The sequence below is a fragment of the Ascaphus truei genome, chromosome 7, assembly GCF_040206685.1.
Source record: "Ascaphus truei isolate aAscTru1 chromosome 7, aAscTru1.hap1, whole genome shotgun sequence".
NCBI classification, from domain to species: domain Eukaryota; kingdom Metazoa; phylum Chordata; class Amphibia; order Anura; family Ascaphidae; genus Ascaphus; species Ascaphus truei.
In genome coordinates this window covers 40,257,576-40,275,405 of record NC_134489.1, presented here as the reverse complement: position 1 = coordinate 40,275,405, position 17,830 = coordinate 40,257,576, and the positions used below count along the sequence as shown (strand labels likewise).

At 51.2% G+C, this 17,830-nt stretch overlaps 1 protein-coding gene across 1 annotated transcript in view; it reads left to right on the top strand.

The window, feature by feature from the left end:
* The first annotated feature begins 4,915 nt into the window (after window positions 1-4,915).
* The window catches only part of ITGA10 (integrin subunit alpha 10), an 82,771-nt gene continuing 69,856 nt past the window's right edge, over window positions 4,916-17,830 (top strand). The window contains exons 1-2 of the mRNA XM_075607872.1: window positions 4,916-5,027; window positions 7,753-7,871. The gene's annotated coding sequence lies outside the window, so the exon portion shown is untranslated. The remainder of the gene's footprint in view (window positions 5,028-7,752; window positions 7,872-17,830) is intronic.

Here is a 17,830-nt window from a genome sequence, read left to right as displayed (position 1 = left end):
TAAAAGCAGGAATTAAACGCCTATATACTACACCCTTTTTACAATTGCGAGTGATGGTGACAATGTTTTTACATGCTCCAGTATCACTATTGTACATGGTAGTACAGCTGGGACACTACAATATGAAGTGAAAGGCGTAGCAGTTCTAAATAGTGGTCAAGTGGTTAATATTTATTTATCCCACGCTTCAGTACCACACTGCAGACTTTGGGCCGGATACATCCAACTCTGTTAATATCGCATTCCGGTAAAAAAAAAAAAATCTGCGCTAATACCACAAACACAAGTAGGTGTTCATCATTCGTTCAACCATCGGAAAAACGGCGTGATTTTTTTTAGATAAATATCGCATTGAAAGAACGATGGGATACCAGCACTCCTGGCATTGATGTTATAATGGCGCCCCCACCTCTCTCTCACACCCTGACCTCTCTCTGATTTCCCCACCTCTCTCCCACGCCCCACCTCTCCCTCAAAGCCCCACCTCTCTCCCCTACCTTTCTCTCACACGCCCCCACCTCTCTCCCTCCCAGCTCCACCTTTCTCTCCCACACCCCACCTCTCTCTCCCATGCCCCACCTCCCTCCCATGCCCCCACCTCTCCACTTCCACGTCTCCACCTCTCCCTCACGCCCCCACCTCGCTCTCCCACCTCTCCCACATTTCTCTCCTTCGCCCCACCTCTCTCCCACCTTTCTCTCCCACGCCCCCACCTCTCCTATCTTTCTCTCCCATACCCCACATCTCGCTCCCACCTTTCTCTCCCTCGCCCCACCTCTCTCCCACACCCCACCTCTCTCCCACGCCCCCACCTCTCCCACGCCCCAACCTCTCTCTCCCACGCCCCAACCTCTCTCTCCCACGCCCCAACCTCTCTCCCACCTTTCTCTCCCTCATGCTCCCATCTCTCCCTGACAGCCCCACCTCTCTCCCCAACCTTTCTCTCCCTCACGCCCCCACTTCTCTCCCTCACGCCCCCATCTTTCTCCCACGCCCCCAGCTCTCTCCCTCATGCCCCCACCTCTCTCCCATGCCCCCACCTCTCTCTCCCACGCCCCCACCTCTCTCCCACACCCCCACCTCTCCCCCACCTCTCTTCCCCACGCCCCACCTCTCTCTCCCCAATAGAGAGGCCAGCGGCAGGGGGGGAGAGACAGGCCAGCTGCAGGGGGAAGAGAGAGAGAGGGTGTGTGTGTGTAATAAAAAAATCACTTGTGAGCACATTCACATGTCTTAGGCCGAGTCCATAGGACAGGCCGCGCTGAGCCGTGCGGACACTCAGCGCTGGGCCCCTGCATCCTCAATGAGGATGCCTTGAGAGGGGGCTCGCGCGAGCGTCCGCAGGCGTGCGGAGTCTTTGGAATTTTCAGCCGAGCGCCAAGCTGTTTTTCAGCGCGCTGTTGGCTGAAAACATCCAATCAGCCTGAAGCAGCGTCAACGTCACGGCGCCGTGACGTTGACGTCCGTGCGTCGCGGGCGATTGGCCCAGCGACGTCACTGCCCCGCCTCCAACCACCTCCCCCCCGGCTCCCTTCGCGCACGCTGGCTCGCCTGCAAGTCCGTGGAATTGCGCTGACTTAAGCAGGCGAGCCTCAGCGTTAGCGCGCCTCCGCTCTCCTGAAGCCTCTATGGCCCCGGCCTTAGGCAGGTCTACAACCCTGCCTTTAACCATTATCACCCAACATACAGTGTTTCCAATGCAGCAAGGGATTCTGGGAAATGACATGCAAATGAGCACACCATGTCACCTTTTGCCTGAAAAACCATTGTTACATGGAACCCATATAAGCTAACGCTCGCTGCTAACACAGCTTTAAAGCACAGCATGGGAATCAGATGCAAAGCCAGGGCCGTCTTAACGTATGGCCACGATGGGCAGTTGCCCGGGGGCCCCCACGTGCCCGGCCCATACGAGCCCACCAATGCTTAAAGCTTTCTCCCCCCCCCCCCAGCTCGCTCTTAGGGTTGCCAGGTGTCCGGTATGTGCTTCCCCTGTCCGGTAAAATATGAGAGATAATACCGGACATGGGATAGAGCAGGGCTGCTGCTGCTAGGGGGCTGGGCAGCTTCTGATTGGTTGCTGCAGTGTAATTCAGCCAATCGGGAGGTGGCAGGAGCCTGGGGGTGGGGCCAAAGAGCGGAGGAAAAAGTATGCAGCAGAGAGGTGAGGGTGTGTGTGTGTGTGTGTGTGTGTGTGTGTGTGTGTGTGTGTGTGTGTGTGTGTGTGTGTGTGTGTGTGTGTGTGTGTGTGTGTGTGTGTGTGTGTGTGTGTGTGTGTGTGTGTGTGTGTGTGTGTCTGAGAGTGTGTTTGTGTGTGTGTATCTCTCAGTGTGTCTCAGTGTGTGTCTGTCTATCTGGGTCCTGTCTGTGTATGTGTGTGTCTGTGTGCCTGTCTTTGTGTGTGTGTGTGAATGTCACCAGTGTGTGTGTGTGTGTGTATATATATATATATATATATATGTGTGTGTGTGTGTGTGTGTATGTATATGTATATACTAGCTGAGAGACCCGGCGTTGCCCGGGATGTAATGTTCCCGCTCCTCTCTGTCTCCTCTCTCCTCCCCCCTCTCTCTGTTTGTCCCCCATTCACATCAATCCAGTCCCCCCCTCCCTCCTTTACAGCTCTGTTTGTCCCCCTTTACAGCTTCATGCAGTGTGTGCGTCAGTCATTGTGTGTGCGTCAGTCAGTCAGTGTGTGTGTGTGTGTGTGTGTGTGTGTGTGTGTGCGCACGCGCGCGCGCGCGTCAGTCAGTCTGACGCAGAAACACAAACACACACACAGACTGAGTGACGCACACACACACACATGTGTGCGTGCGTGTGTGCCTCAGTCAGTGTGTGTGTGTGCGCCAGTCAGTGTGTGTGTGTGTGCGCCAGTCAGTGTGTGTGTGTGTGCGTCAGTCAGTGTGTGTGCGCGTGCGTCAGTCAAGGTGTGTGTGCGCGTGCGTCAGTCAGGGTGTGTGCGCGTGCGTCAGTCAGGGTGTGTGTGCGCGTGCGTCAGTCAGGGTGTGTGTGCGCGTGCGTCAGTCAGGGTGTGTGTGCGCGTGCGTCAGTCAGGGTGCGTGTGCGTGCGTCAGTCAGGGTGTGTGTGCGTGCGTCAGTCAGGGTGTGTGTGTGCGTGCGTCAGTCAGGGTGTGTGTGTGCGTGCGTCAGTCAGGGTGTGTGTGCGTCAGTCAGGGTGTGTGTGCGTGCTTCAGTCAGGGTGTGTGTGTGTGCGTCAGTCAGGGTGTGTGTGTGCGTGCGTCAGTCAGGGTGTGTGTGCGCGCGTCAGTCAGGGTGTGTGTGCGTACGTCAGTCAGGGTGTGTGTGCGTGCGTCAGTCAGGGTGTGTGTGTGCGTGCGTCAGTCAGGGTGTGTGTGCGTCAGTCAGGGTGTGTGTGCGTGCGTCAGTCAGGGTGTGTGTGTGCGTGCGTCAGTCAGGGTGTGTGTGCGTGCGTCAGTCAGGGTGTGTGTGCGTGCGTCAGTCAGGGTGTGTGTGTGCGTCAGTCAGGGTGTGTGTGCGCGCGTCAGTCAGGGTGTGTGTGCGCGTGCGTCAGTCAGGGTGTGTGTGCGTGCGTCAGTCAGGGTGTGTGTGTGCGCCAGTCAGTGTGTGTCTGTGCGCCACTCAGTGTGTCTGTGCGTGCGCCAGTCAGTGTGTCTGTGCGTGCGTCAGTCAGGGTGTGTGTGCGTGCGTCAGTCAGGGTGTGTGTGCGCGTGCGTCAGTCAGGGTGTGTGTGCGCGTGCGTCAGTCAGGGTGTGTGTGCGCGTGCGTCAGTCAGGGTGTGTGTGCGCGTGCGTCAGTCAGGGTGTGTGTGCGCGTGCGTCAGTCAGGGTGTGTGTGCGCGTGCGTCAGTCAGGGTGTGTGTGCGCGTGCGTCAGTCAGGGTGTGTGTGCGCGTGCGTCAGTCAGGGTGTGTGTGCGCGTGCGTCAGTCAGGGTGTGTGTGCGTGCGTCAGTCAGGGTGTGTGTGCGTGCGTCAGTCAGGGTGTGTGTGCGTCAGTCAGGGTGTGCGTGCGTCAGTCAGGGTGTGTGTGCGCGTGTGTGTGTGCGTCAGTCAGGGTGTGTGTCTCAGGTGTGTGCGTTAGTCAGGGTGTGTGTACGCGCGTCAGTCAATGTGTGTGCGCGGGCGCCATTCAGTGTGTGTCAGGCAGTCAGTGTGTGTGTGTGCCTCAGTCAGTGTGCGTCAGTCAGTGTTTGCGTGCGGCGGTGAGTGGGTGATTGGGCGAGTGTCTGTGTGTGACTGTGTGTCAGTCAGTGTGTGACTGTGTGTCAGTCAGTGTGTGTCAGTCAGTGTGTGACTGTGTGTCAGTCAGTGTGTGTCAGTCAGTGTGTGACTGTGTGTCAGTCAGTGTGTGTCAATCAGTGTGTGACTGTGTGTGTGTGTCACTGTGTGTGTGTGTGTCACTGTGTGTGTGTGTCACCTCCTTGCGCCAGCCGGTGCTCCCGGCCGCGGGGGGGGGGGGGGGGGGAGGTTGTGTGTGTGTGTGTGTGGGGGGGGGGGTTGTGTGTGGGGGGGGGTTGTGTGGGGGGGGGGGTTGTGTGGAGGGGGGGGGGTTGTGTGGAGGGGGGGGGTTGTGTGGAGGGGGGGGGCTGTGTGGAGGGGGGGGTTACCTCCTTGCGCCACCCGGTGCTCCCGGCCGCGGGGGGGGGTTGTGTGTGGTGGGGGGGGGGGGGGGAAGGTTACCTCCTTGCGCCACCCGGTGCTCCCGGCCGCGGGGGGGGGGTTGTGTGTGGTGGGGGGGGGGGGGGAAGGTTACCTCCTTGCGCCCCCGGTACTCCCGGCTCGGCCGCGGTGGGGTGTGAGGGGGGAGGTTACCTCCTTGCGACCCCCGTGCTCCTGGCTCGGCCGCGGGGGGGTTGTGTGTGGGGGGGGAGGTTACCTCCTTGCGCCCCCGGTGCTCCCGGCTCGGCCGCGGGGGGGGGGGTTAACTGCTTGCTGGCGCTCCCGGCGGTAAGACGGGGCCGCGATGAGAAGAGCTGAGTGAGGCGGCGTGTGAGAGGCGGCGGGAGTTTTGCTGGCGGCGGGAGTTTTGCTGGCGGTGTGTGAGAGGTGAGGTGGAGGAGGCTTGGCGCCGGGGAGGCTTTGCGGTGAGGGGGGGGCGGGGGGTTTGCGGTGAGGGGGGGCGGGGGGTTTCCGGTGAGGGGGGGGCGGGGAGTTTGCGGTGAGGGGGGGCGGGGGGGTTTGCGGTGAGGGGGGGCGGGGGGTTTGCGGTGAGGGGGGTTTGCGGTGAGGGGGGCACACACACACAAAACGGGAGTGAGAGGTGGTGGAGAGTGGGACTGGCGCAGATCCGAGGAGAGTGAGTGAGTGACTGTGTGTGTGAGTTAGTGTGTGTGTGTGTGTCTCTCCTTTGGCCCGTCACTCCGCCTCAGGCCAATGAGATGTGTGCAGGGGCAGGCCAAGGGAGCAATCTCATTGGCCTGGCCCAAGGTCCAATGGGATTGCCGTTAGGGACACAGGGAGGGACACAGGGAGACACATACAGACATAGAAACATATGACTGTTTGAGAAATATATAGTGTGTGTGTGTGTGTGTGTGTGTGTGTGTGTGTGTGTGTGTGTGTGTGTGTGTGTGTGTGTGTGTGTGTGTGTGTGTGTGTGTGTGTGTGTGTGTGTGTGTGTGTGTGTGTTGACAGACAGTAGATACAGTACTGGCAACTTTGTTTAATGCTCACTCACCCTGTGGAAGGTCGCTCTCTGTTGGTCGAAATGTTGGTTGAAGTGCCTTTATTTTCTACAATACATACTGCTTTTGAATATACCCTGGTGTGTTGTTTCCTAATTACTGGACTTCAATCTGGTAATATCTTCTTTATTGAATATCTATGGGATAAGCATCTGGATACCTTTTGATACGTGAGTGCTGGTTGCTGCAATTGTCTGTGTGTGTGTGTGTGTGTGTGTGTGTGTATGTCTCAGTGTGTGTGTGATGACAGACAGTACATACAGTACTGGTAACTTTTGTTTAATTGCTCACTCACCCTTACTTTTCTTTTACTATACTAACAGTCTTCCCATTTTCAAGATCTATTAAAAATAACCCCCACTGTAAATTCTCAGAAAGGCTCCATAACTCAGCTCTCATCACAGCAGCATTGCAATCTCTGCAGCACTCTTACTCACTGATCATCCCCAAGGAGAAAGAGCAGGTTACTTATTCAATGGCATGATTTAATATGCAATTTAAAGCTGGATTATGAAGTCTAAATTTGAAAGCGACTGTACTGTACTGATAAAGACAGGTTGGGGGGTGTGAGGATGAAGGGATGGGGGGGGGGATGAGAGGATGAAGGGAGAGGGGATGGGGGATGAGAGGATGAAGGGAGGGGGTGAGAGGACAAAGAGGGGTGAGCGGACAAGGGGGGAGAGAGAGAGGATGAAGAGGGGTGCAACAATGTTGGAATTTGTGGGAGGAGCAGTAAGATCAGTATTGCTCGCCATGTACAGTATGACTGCAGGTCAGTTATTTATAAATGATCTGACCATTACGTCATTTGTTCTAAATTTCACTCCAAGCATGCACCAATTTGCACCAATTTGCACTATTTCATATTCTATTTCCTAAAACAATCCTCAGAAGGGTGCTCCCTCCCAAGACTCCTCCCCAGATTTTTTACGAAATAGAATATAAATTGGTGCAAATTGGAGAATACTTGGAGTGAAATTTAGAACAAATGACATAAGTCAGGTCATTTATAAATAACATTCTTCTCCACCAATGATTCTCGCGCGTCGCACCTTTCACCATTGTGTCCAGTATTTTTGGACAAGCCACCTGGCAACCCTACTCGCTCTCCCCCCACCCGGCACCCCGGCTCCGCTCGCTCTCCCCCCCGCCCGGCTCCCCGGCTCCGCTCGCTCTCCCCCCGCCCGGCTCCCCTTGCTCTCCCCCCGCCCGGCACCCCGGCTCCGCTCGCTCTCCCCCCGCCAGGCTCCCCTTGCTCTCCCCCCGCCTGGTACCCCGGCTTGCGTCACAACCGCTCACAGCGCAGCACTTCCGGTGCCTGCTGCAGCTAGTGAGCGCGTGGGAGGCTGGGAGCGACAGTGTAGGCAGGGCCCCGTGCACTGCTTTGCCCGGGGGCCCTAATGTTGTAAAGATGGCCCTGTGCAAAGCCAGAGAAACAATTCACAGACATGATGTTTCAACCTTAATGGGTATCATCAGTGTGAGGTTGGTTGTACTGCTGGCTTTGCATTTTCAAGACTGTAGGGTTTACCATCACGTTTTACGTTATGGTGGATGAAAAAGGCAACAAGAAACCTCCACCGTATGGCATATAGCAAATAAAAAGATCACTTGTGAGCACATTCACATGTCTCAGGCAGGTCTACAACTCTGCCTTTCACCATTATCACCTAGCATACAGTGTTTCCACTGCAGCAAGGGATTCTGGGAAATGACATGCAAATGAGCACACGTGTCACCTTTTGCCTGAAAAACCATTATTACATGGGGCAATATATATATATATATATATATATATATATATATATATATATATATATATATATATATCTATCTATGATTATTTTTTTATGTGTGTGTATGTATATGTGTGTGTACACACACAAAATAGTTCCGCATATTTCACCATTAAACTGTGAAAAGTAAACTGACCCAGATTGTTTGTTTAATCAAATCTCAAATCAGGTCAATGTCTGGTGACCAGGAACTTCGGAAGTAATCCCTGTAAGTCTCCACGGTCACTTAGCTGCAATGTTTTTTTTTAACTCCTTCAGTGCTGGAGTCACACATTTGCTTTATCAATACAGAGTCAATCATCGGAGCACGAGTTCCCCCCAAGGACACGCCATGAACACGTCATCAACGCGTGACAGGCGGAAGAGACACAGGGAAGGGTCTGATCACCGCGACAGGATATAAAAGAAAGGTAAGAATCCCTTTAGCAAGCAGGAAACGCTTGGTAACCCGCCATAAAGGGGTTAACAAACGTGTTTACTGATGATTAATGATATTTGGCAGAGGGTCCCTCCTGAGACTTGTGTACAAATGTAGCCAAAATTATTGCCTCCACTGGCACGTTATGGAGGAATAGTCTGGGATTTTCTGCGTTATAATGTGATATTCTGCATTCGATGTTCTCTGTTGCTCGACTGCTAAAACTCTATAACAGACCCTCATTCTCTCCCGTCTCGATTACTGTAACCTCCTGCTGTCCGGCCTTCCTGCCTCTCACCTGTCTCCCCTACAATCTATCCTAAACGCTGCTGCCAGAATCACTCTACTCTTTCCTAAATCTGTCTCCGCTTCTCTCACGTTGAAATCCCTCTCCTGGCTTCCTATCAAATCCTGCATCTCACACTCAATTCTCCTCCTCACTTTTAAAGCTTTACAGTCTTCTGCTCCTCCTTACATCTCAGCCCTAATTTCTCGCTATACACCATCTTTTGTATCTAAAGCCCTCTCCCGCCTTAAACCCTTCTCACTGACTGCCCCAAACCTCTGGAATATCCTTCACCTCAATATCCAACTAGCACCCTCTCTATCCACCTTTAAGACCCATCTTAAAACACACCTGCTTAAGGAAGCATATGAGTAGCTCCGTGGCTGATACTATACACCTCATACATAAATCTTGGCCCCTTGCAGACGCACTTACCAGAACGCCCTCCTACTGTCTCTGTACGTTCGTACTACCTACCAATTAGAGTGTAAGCTCTTCGGGGCAGGGACTCCTTTTCCTTAATGTTATTTTTATGTCTGTAGCACTTCTTCCCATTATGTGTTATTTGTATTACACGTGTATTACTGCTGTGAAGCACTATGTACATTAATGGCACTATATAAATTAAGACATACATACATACATACATAACGTGATATTCTGCATTATAATGTGATATTCTGTGTTATAAGGACAAAGAACTTTGAATTCGCAGCTGCATTCAATCTGAACCCCTTCAGTGTACATCTTTATCGCCCCACGGCGGACGCCTTATGGGGCTCCCCAAGTTGCTTCCCTCTGCACAGGACTAGCATGCTAAGAGTTAACATTTGCTTGTACTTTGTAGAACTTCAACCTCACCCACTGGAATGTTAATGAGCCAAAAGGACAAAGAACTTTGTATACGCAGCTGCATTCAATCTGAACCCCTTCAGTATACATCTGTGTTGCCCCAAAGGCGGACAGCCTTTGGCGCAGTCGAAGGGCAGCTAAAGGGTATAAGCCGTTCGCTCATGTTTGGTGATGTTAACGCTGATCTATTTCAATCTGAAACTCACCAGCCCTTTATCCTCTGCACCCAATTTTCGATCTCTATCTGTCCATGAAATGTCTGTGAATTGACTGTATAACCGCGATTCTTTTAATGTAACCATGTATTGTTATAACTTTTGCCCAGGACATATACGTGAAAACGAGAGGTAACTCTCAATGTATTACTTCCTGGTAACATATTTTTATAAATAAATAAAACATAATGCAATATTCTGTGTTATAACATAATATTCTGCATTATAACGTGATATTCTGCGTTATAACGCGCTATTCTGCGTTATAACGTGCTATTCTGCGCTATAATGTGATATTCTGCGCTATAACGTGCTGTTCTGCGTTATAAGGTGATATTCTGCGTTATAACGTGATATTCTGCATTATAATGTGATATTCTGCATTTTAACGTGCTATTCTGCGTTATAAGGTGATATTCTGCGATATTCAAAAATTACTCTTTGATAAAGGGCTTAGCCCGAAACGCGTCAGAGTGGGTGGTTGTCCTGTTTTTGGTGTCTCACGCAGTCACTTAATAAATTAGTTTTTATACATTAGTGTGCCGGTTCCTGTTTATCATATCCCAGCGCAGTGCTCCACTTTCCTCCCTAGAGGTTTTCTTCTGCTGTTGATCTTCAATCAAGTTGGATGCGCGCACTGACGGAGTTCCTGTGTTTCTATGTGGCTGGTCATTTAAGAGAACCTCCATTTCTACAAACAGTGAGTGTACTGTGGAGTTTTCCTGCTGTTTATTGGCTGTGCTGCCTATATGGTCTGTGGCCTTGCCTGAGTGTGGTTGGTTAAAAGGGGGCACTTTACCTTTTGGTGTCTGCGCCTCCCCAGTACCCTATAAATCCCACTTTATGATTTAAGCCTGTGAGGTTGGCGGCCACTTGTTTATGAGTCATAGTTTGTTGACTACACAAAGTCAATACTCCATCTTAATATATTGGAGCAGCTATATAAGGATTAATACTCCCAGGATCAAGATCTTTATTGCTCAGTCTACATGGGATTTATTGGATGTTATACTCTATGACTGTGATTTGTTTCTGTTGCACCGAGGCTGGACTTTATGTCCTTTTTCTGCTATACTATGATGAGAAATATACCGCCTGGGTTGTACCCGGAGGTGGCTGGACCGCTGCCTCTGAATTGTAAAGTACTTTGGAGTTGAAAGCCACTAAACATAACGATTGTCGGTGCCTGAGGAGAAAAAAAACGTGGCTTTTATTCAAACCACGCCGTGGTATTACCATGAGACACAGATGGAGGTGTGCAGATATGGAGTAAAGGCTTCTATTTGTTTACCAGGAGTAAACAAAGATGGCGCTAGGGGTCCTTACCTGCCGTCACGTTGTGTGCTTGTGTTTCTTTTGGCTAAGAAGAACTATTCTAGGAGGATATTTTAGGTGGCCAGGATGTGCCTTTATAGAGGGGGCAGGATCTATATACAGCTTGGTAATAGTCAGGTTCCAGCATATCCAATGAAATCCAGTGTGGAATGGAACGGGGACAACTCACTGGTGCAGTATTCCTAGATTTTGCAAAGGCTTTTGATACAGTTGATCATGTTATCCTGCTTAACAAACTCCAGAGCTCTGGAATAGGGAAACATGCTTTAAACTGGTTTCAGTCCTACCTATCAGGAAGATCCCAACATGTGTCCATCTCAGGCTCTAACTCCAACCCCCTGGATATCACCTGTGGTGTCCCGCAAGGCTCTGTTCTGGGGCCCCTACTCTTCTCAGTGTTCATTAATGATCTTCCCACAGCTTGTAAGGAAGCCTCAATACACATGTATGCAGATGACACAATCCTGTATGCACACAGCCATAGCCTCTCTGACCTTCAACACATACTTCAGTCTGACTTTTTGAGACTCGAAAACTGGATTTCCCAAAACAAACTGTTTTTAAACACTGACAAGACTGTAACAATGGTATTTGGGACCAAGACTACATTTGTAAAGCTTCCAGTGACTGAGCTCCTGATTAGAACCAACGCTAAAACCACCCTAACACCTGTCACTAGTTTTAAATACCTGGGCTTATGGTTTGACTCCCACTTAACATTCGGGATGCACATTGATACCCTGACAACCAAGACCTATGCCAAACTAGGGGTACTTTACAGGAACAAATCCTCCCTAAGTCTCCTGGTCAGAAAGCGTATTGCACAGCAGATGCTAATGCCAATTATTGACTATGGAGACATAGTTTATGGCTCGGCTCCTCAAACCCACCTTAGCAAACTTGACACCCTCTACAATTCAATTTGTCGTTTTGTTCTCCAATGCAACTACAACACACATCACTGCGAAATGCTCAAAGAACTAGATTGGTCATCACTAGAGTCTAGGCGCAAAGTTCACCTTTCCTGTCTCACCCTCAAATACTTTCTGGGCAAGCTACCCAGCTACCTGAACAAGCTCCTCACCCCTACCACATGCAGTACCTATCACCTGAGATCAGACTCCAAAAGACTATTCATGGTCCCAAGACTCAACAAAGTATCCGGACGTTCCTCCTTCTCCTTCCGTGCACCCCAAAACTGGAACAACCTACCAGAGACTCTCATATCCACCACCAGCTTAAGTTCTTTCAAATCTAAGGCTGTCTCACACTTTAATCTGGTCTGTAACTGTTTCATACGCTCATAATATATATTTTCTTTAACTGTGCATGCAATGTCTTGTATATAATGTATACCTTGTTCATTTATGTAACTGTATTTGTAACCATGTATTATTTTGTTTTACTCTGTGCCCAGGACATACTTGAAAACGAGAGGTAACTCTCAATGTATTACTTCCTGGTAAAATATTTTATAAATAAATAAAAATATGAAAACAGATGAGTAATGCCAAGGAGGAAGTCTGGAAAGTTCACTTTATAGGCGTGAAGCCTGAGTCTGATTACCCACCGGTACTTGGCTAAACCCCATTTTTTAGGGGCGGCCAACACCAGTCCTCAAGGGTCACCCACAGGTCAGGTTTTCTGGATATCCCTGCTTCAGCACAGGTGGCTCAATTAGTGGCTCAGTCAACGACTGAGGGTTACCACCAGGCCAGGTTTTGAGGATATCCCTGCTTCAGCAGTCTTCGACTGAACCACTGATTGAGCCACCTGTGCTGAAGCAGGGATATCCTCAACCTGATGTGTTGGTGGCCCTCAGTCGTGAATGCCGGGGGATCACGTGAGGCCTCTGCAACTTTACTTACGTTGTCTTTGGCGACGCCATTGCAACGCGGTGTCAAATGACGCAGCAGGGTCATGTGACATCACGGTGCCATGGCAACGTGACATCACGTGACCCCGCGGCGTTGTTTGACGCCGAGAGCCAGAGACAAGATAAGGGGGGGGGACGCGAGCAGGGAGAGAAGCAGGCTTGGGGGCGCGCAGGTGGTCTCGGGAGCTGAACCACGTTCATTTCAACTCCGGGGACCCACTGCTTCGCAAGATACTTACCTTGAAAGAGGGTGCCGGTAGCAGCTCCGGCTGGGCTGTGTGGGGCTATGGAAATGGCGGCTTTAAATGTCCCGCACCCTGCGGACCAATAGGAAGCTGTGATGTCATCCCTTGCGGCTTCCTATTGGCCCACGCGACCAGGACCTTTCAACTCCGCAGAGATACCGGCGCCCCCCACGGAGGTAAGTATCCCGGGAAGCAGAGGCTTCCCCGGAGCTGAAATGAACGCGGTTAAGCTTCGGAGACCCCCTGCCTCAACCCAACAGTTTATCATCTCTCAATGGTCCCTAGGACTAGGAGTGGACATGAAGGACGTTCGCTTTGGACATATCCCCAGCATGTTGACACCTGGCTGGAAGTGAATGTGCTGGATTATAGGAGAGTTTTCCCCCCTCCTCCGTGCGTGAAACTGATTCACTCGCTCACTTCCGTCAACAAGAACAAGTCACCAAACCGCACGGCGAACCATTGGCAGAAGGGAGACAGTCCATTTAAAGGCTGAGAATCATCTGCTCCTGTTTTATGGGAGTTATGTGGGGAGCGTTAAGTTGGGAGCGACCTTTGATGTGCTCTGCATCAACAGCCCTACACCCTCCCACATTATGCTTATCATTATTTTATTACCTTCTGTCTCATTCATTTATATCCTTGTTACATTTGTCTCATTCCTCTCACATCATCACTTTAAAGAGAGGGTTTAGTCTCATATATTAGAGCTGCTATAAAATGAAAGTACTTAGCCATGTAACACTTTTCCATAGATGGGTCATCATTTTAGATCAGTGGTTTCCAACCTGTTTTTGGTTAAGGAGCCCCAACCCTCTCTAATAGAGCTTCTGAGATCAGATGTATTGTAAGGAACCCCAACCCTCTCTAATAACGTGTCTGAGATCAGATACATTGTAAGGAGCCCCAACCCTCTCTAATAACATGTCTGAGATCAGATACATTGTAAGGAGCCCCAACCCTCTCTAATAGCGCGTCTGAGATCAGATGCATTGTAAGGAACCCCAACCCTCTCTAATAGTGCGTCTGAGATCAGATGTAATGTAAGGAACCCTAACCCTCTCTAATAGCGCGTCTGAGATCAGATGCATTGTAAGGAACCCCAACCCTCTCTAATAGCGCGTCTGAGATAAGATGTAATGTAAGGAACCCCAACCCTCTCTAATAACGCGTCTGAGATCAGATGCATTGTAAGGAACCCTAACCCTCTCTAATAACGCGTCTGAGATCAGATGCATTGTAAATTCTTCTGTATTTGGTACAATATTTAAATTACAGGAAACCCTTTAGGGATGCCCGGGGAACCCAAAGGTTGAAAAGCACTGTTTTAGATGCATTTAATAGCTTTGTAAATTCAGGACCTAGAGCCTCGTACGTAATATTACGGACTATGACTTTCCTTAAAAGGCTTCTTACGGGCTCAGCGCTTTCCAACGTTGGGGAGATCAGGGATGAGCTAAGCAGCAAACCACCCCCCCCCCCCAAAACCCAGAACACAATATAAGAGAACCCCTAAGAATGTGTTTGCATCAAAACTAAACGAGATGTGACTGGCATGAAAAATAAAGTAATTTGTACAAAACATAGTGGATGTTCTGTGCGCAAACTGGGGTCTTTAAATATTGTGTTATACCAGCACTGGCATCTAGGTGCTGGAAAGAGTTAGTCCTCCCTGGAGTTGTCAAGAACACCTGAACACCTGAAATCTAATTAATCAGCCTGGGCTGAACTCCTGAAAAACAAGGAAGTGTTTAGTCACAGGCTGAGCCTGACCCTGAAATCCAGAAAGGCAGTGAGAGAGACTGACCGGTTTTCCCTCAGAGAAGGAGGGAGGCAGAAGGGGCTCCCCAGCTTCCAGAGGCTGGTTAAAGAAGTTGGCAGATTGTGAGAGAAGCTGCTGAGAGAGCCGTGCTGAAGCAGTGTAAAGAAGCTGAGAGAGAGTGAGACACTGCTGAAAGAGCCGTGCTGAAGCAGGGACATCGCCAGATGGACTAAGATAAGCAAAACCCTTTCTATTGCTACATTATGACAAAAGACTATGCTGTTTCTTTATTGCCGATGCCAGGGCATGTTTTGGGCTGACAACCGGCTTAGCTGGCGGCCCTGATAGTAAGGGCCTGAAGAAGTCAGTAAGCTCCCTGACAGGGATAGGCATTTATTTATGTTTTTATTTTATTTTGGTTTTTCTTAAAGGGACGGTGGATCTGCGAATACGTTACTTAAACCCCTATAAAATAAACCCCACGTAAATAGAAGTACTGTGTTTCCGGCCTTGTTTTTGGGATAAAAGGGACCTCAACGTGATGTGGTTGTCACAATAGATTAAAAAGTATGCATTGAGATTGAGGGCTCAGCAACGCCCCTCTGGCAGCAAAATGGTTAATGTTCTTGGGTCAGTGAGTGGAGAAATAATGTGTTATTGGCTGCTCTGTACCTCTCTGATCACATCACTGCGCATTACCAGGGGTGTTGTGTAATACACAGGAATTCTCTTTGTAAACAGTCTCCAGTATCAGGCAGTGCACTGGCGTAGCCGGGGTCACATCGTGTCCTTCTCCCAGATCTTATCAAAGTTCAAACCATTGTATTATTAAAAGAAATCTTCTACTAAACCAGCTCAATGATCAACTTTGCAGACAGGAGGTGGTATTAGTGTAAATATGAGTAGTCTCGAGTAATTAAAGGCATAGTGAGTGGGGGGCAGTCTGCAGGAGAATATACATACAGTATTAGCTTCCTAACCTAACCTTATAATTGCTATTAAGCGTTTACTGTTACCCAAATAGTGATAACGTGTGCTGTTCTGTAGGGGGAACTTCCACTGGCCCAGTCTGGGTTATTGGGTCTACCAGTTTTTCTAGTTGTTGCAAAAGCTTCCTAACCTCCGCTGAAAGTCTTTTCCCTGCATCCACTACTGTTTCCCCCATACCTTGGAAGCCAGGCTGACCTTGGCAAAGAAATCAAAAAGTGCCCCAAAAGTGCCATTGCTGTACTAATCTCTCTCTTTTTGTCTGTTCCTCGTCCCTGACACGTGTTGGCAGAACCGTCACGCTCATCACCACTACCCCAGACTAACACGGAGGGTGACAGCGCACGGATAAGGTGCAGAAAACGAGAGAATACCTGCCGTGGGGGGGGGGAGACGGGACGGCGAGAGGAACACAAACATGGGGGGCCAGATAACTGGAAAAGCACAAATATATCGGGGGGCTTGGGGGAGGACATGGTGGGAAATAGGGGGACAGGGGGAGGTGGGGGAGTCGCCCAAATCACAATTACACAAACAGACAGGGTACTTGACGTAAGGGTAACATGGATCTATAGGGATAAAAAGAATTCTAACATACACATCACAGGTTAAAATAAGCGGATTAAGAGACTTAACATCTAAGGAGAGCTAGCTCGTACGGGGGCTGAGAGCACTCCTAGCTACCTCTTACGGGGGCTGAGAGAGCACTCCTAGCTACCTCTTACGGGCGCTGAGAGAGTGCTCCTAGCTACCTCGTACGGGGGCTGAGAGAGCACTCCTAGCTAGCTCGTACGGGGGCTGAGAGCACTCCTAGCTACCTCTTACGGGCGCTGAGAGAGTGCTCCTAGCTACCTCGTACGGGGGCTGAGAGAGCACTCCTAGCTACCTCGTACGGGGGCTGAGAGAGCGCTCCTAGCTACCTCGTACGGGGGCTGAGAGAGCACTCCTAGCTACCTCGTACGGGGGCTGAGAGAGAGCTCCTAGCTTCCTCTTACGGGGACTGAGAGAGCACTCCTAGCTACCTCTTACGGGCGCTGAGAGAGCGCTCCTAGCTACCTCTTACGGGCGCTGAGAGAGCGCTCCTAGCTACCTCGTACGGGGGCTGAGAGAGCGCTCCTAGCTACCTCGTACGGGGGCTGAGAGAGCGCTCCTAGCTACCTCGTACGGGGGCTGAGAGAGCGCTCGTAGCTACCTCGTACGGGGGGCTGAGAGAACACTCCTAGCTACCTCGTACGAGGGCTGAGAGAGCGCTCCTAGCTCCCTCATATGGGGGCTGAGAGCGCTCCTTGCTATCTAGTACAGGGCTGAGAGAGCGCTCCTACCTACCTTGTACGAGGGGCTGAGAGAGCGCTCCTAGCTACCACATACGGGGGCCTGAGAGAGCTCCTAGCTACCTCATACGGGGGGGCTGGGAGATTGCTCCTAGCTACCTCGTATGGGGGCTGAGAGAGCGCTCCTAGCTACCTCGTATGGGGGGCTGAGAGAGCGCTCCTAGCTACCTCGTATGGGGGCTGAGAGAGCGCTCCTAGCTACCTCGTATGAGGGCTGAGAGAGCGCTCCTAGCTACCTCGTACGGGGGCTGAGAGAGCGCTCCTAGCTACCTCGTACGGGGGCTGAGAGAGCGCTCCTAGCTACCTCGTACGGGGGCTGAGAGCGCTCCTAGCTACCTCGTATGGGGGCTGAGAGAGCGCTCCTAGCTACCTCGTACGGGGGCTGATAGAGCGCTCCTAGCTACCTCGTATGGGGGGCTGGGAGAGTGCTCCTAGCTACCTCATACGGGGGCTGAGAGCGCTCCTAGCTACCTCATACGGGGTCTGAGAGAGCGCTCCTAGCTACCTCATATGGGGGGCTGGGAGAGTGCTCCTAGCTACCTCGTACGGGGGCTGAGAGAGTGCTCCTAGCTACCTCATACGGGGGCTGAGAGCGCTCCTAGCTACCTCATACGGGGGCTGAGCGCTCCTTGCTATCTAGTACAGGGCTGAGAGAGCGCTGCTAGCTACCTCGTACGGGGGCTGAGAGAGCGCTCCTAGCTACCTCGTACGGGGGCTGAGAGAGCGCTCCTAGCTACCTCGTATGGAGGCTGAGAGAGCGCTCCTAGCTACCTCGTACGGGGGCTGGGAGAGCGCTCCTAGCTACCTCGTACGAGGGCTGAGAGAGCGCTCCTAGCTACCTCGTATGGGGGCTGAGAGAGCGCTCCTAGCTACCTCGTACGGGGGCTGAGAGAGCGCTCCTAGGTACCTCGTATGGGGGCTGAGAGAGCGCTCCTAGCTACCTCGTATAGGGGCTGAGAGAGCGCTCCTAGCTACCTCATACGGGGGGCTGAGAGAGCGCTCCTAGCTACCTCGTACGGGGGCCGAGAGAGCGCTCCTAGCTACCTCGTACGGGGGGCTGGG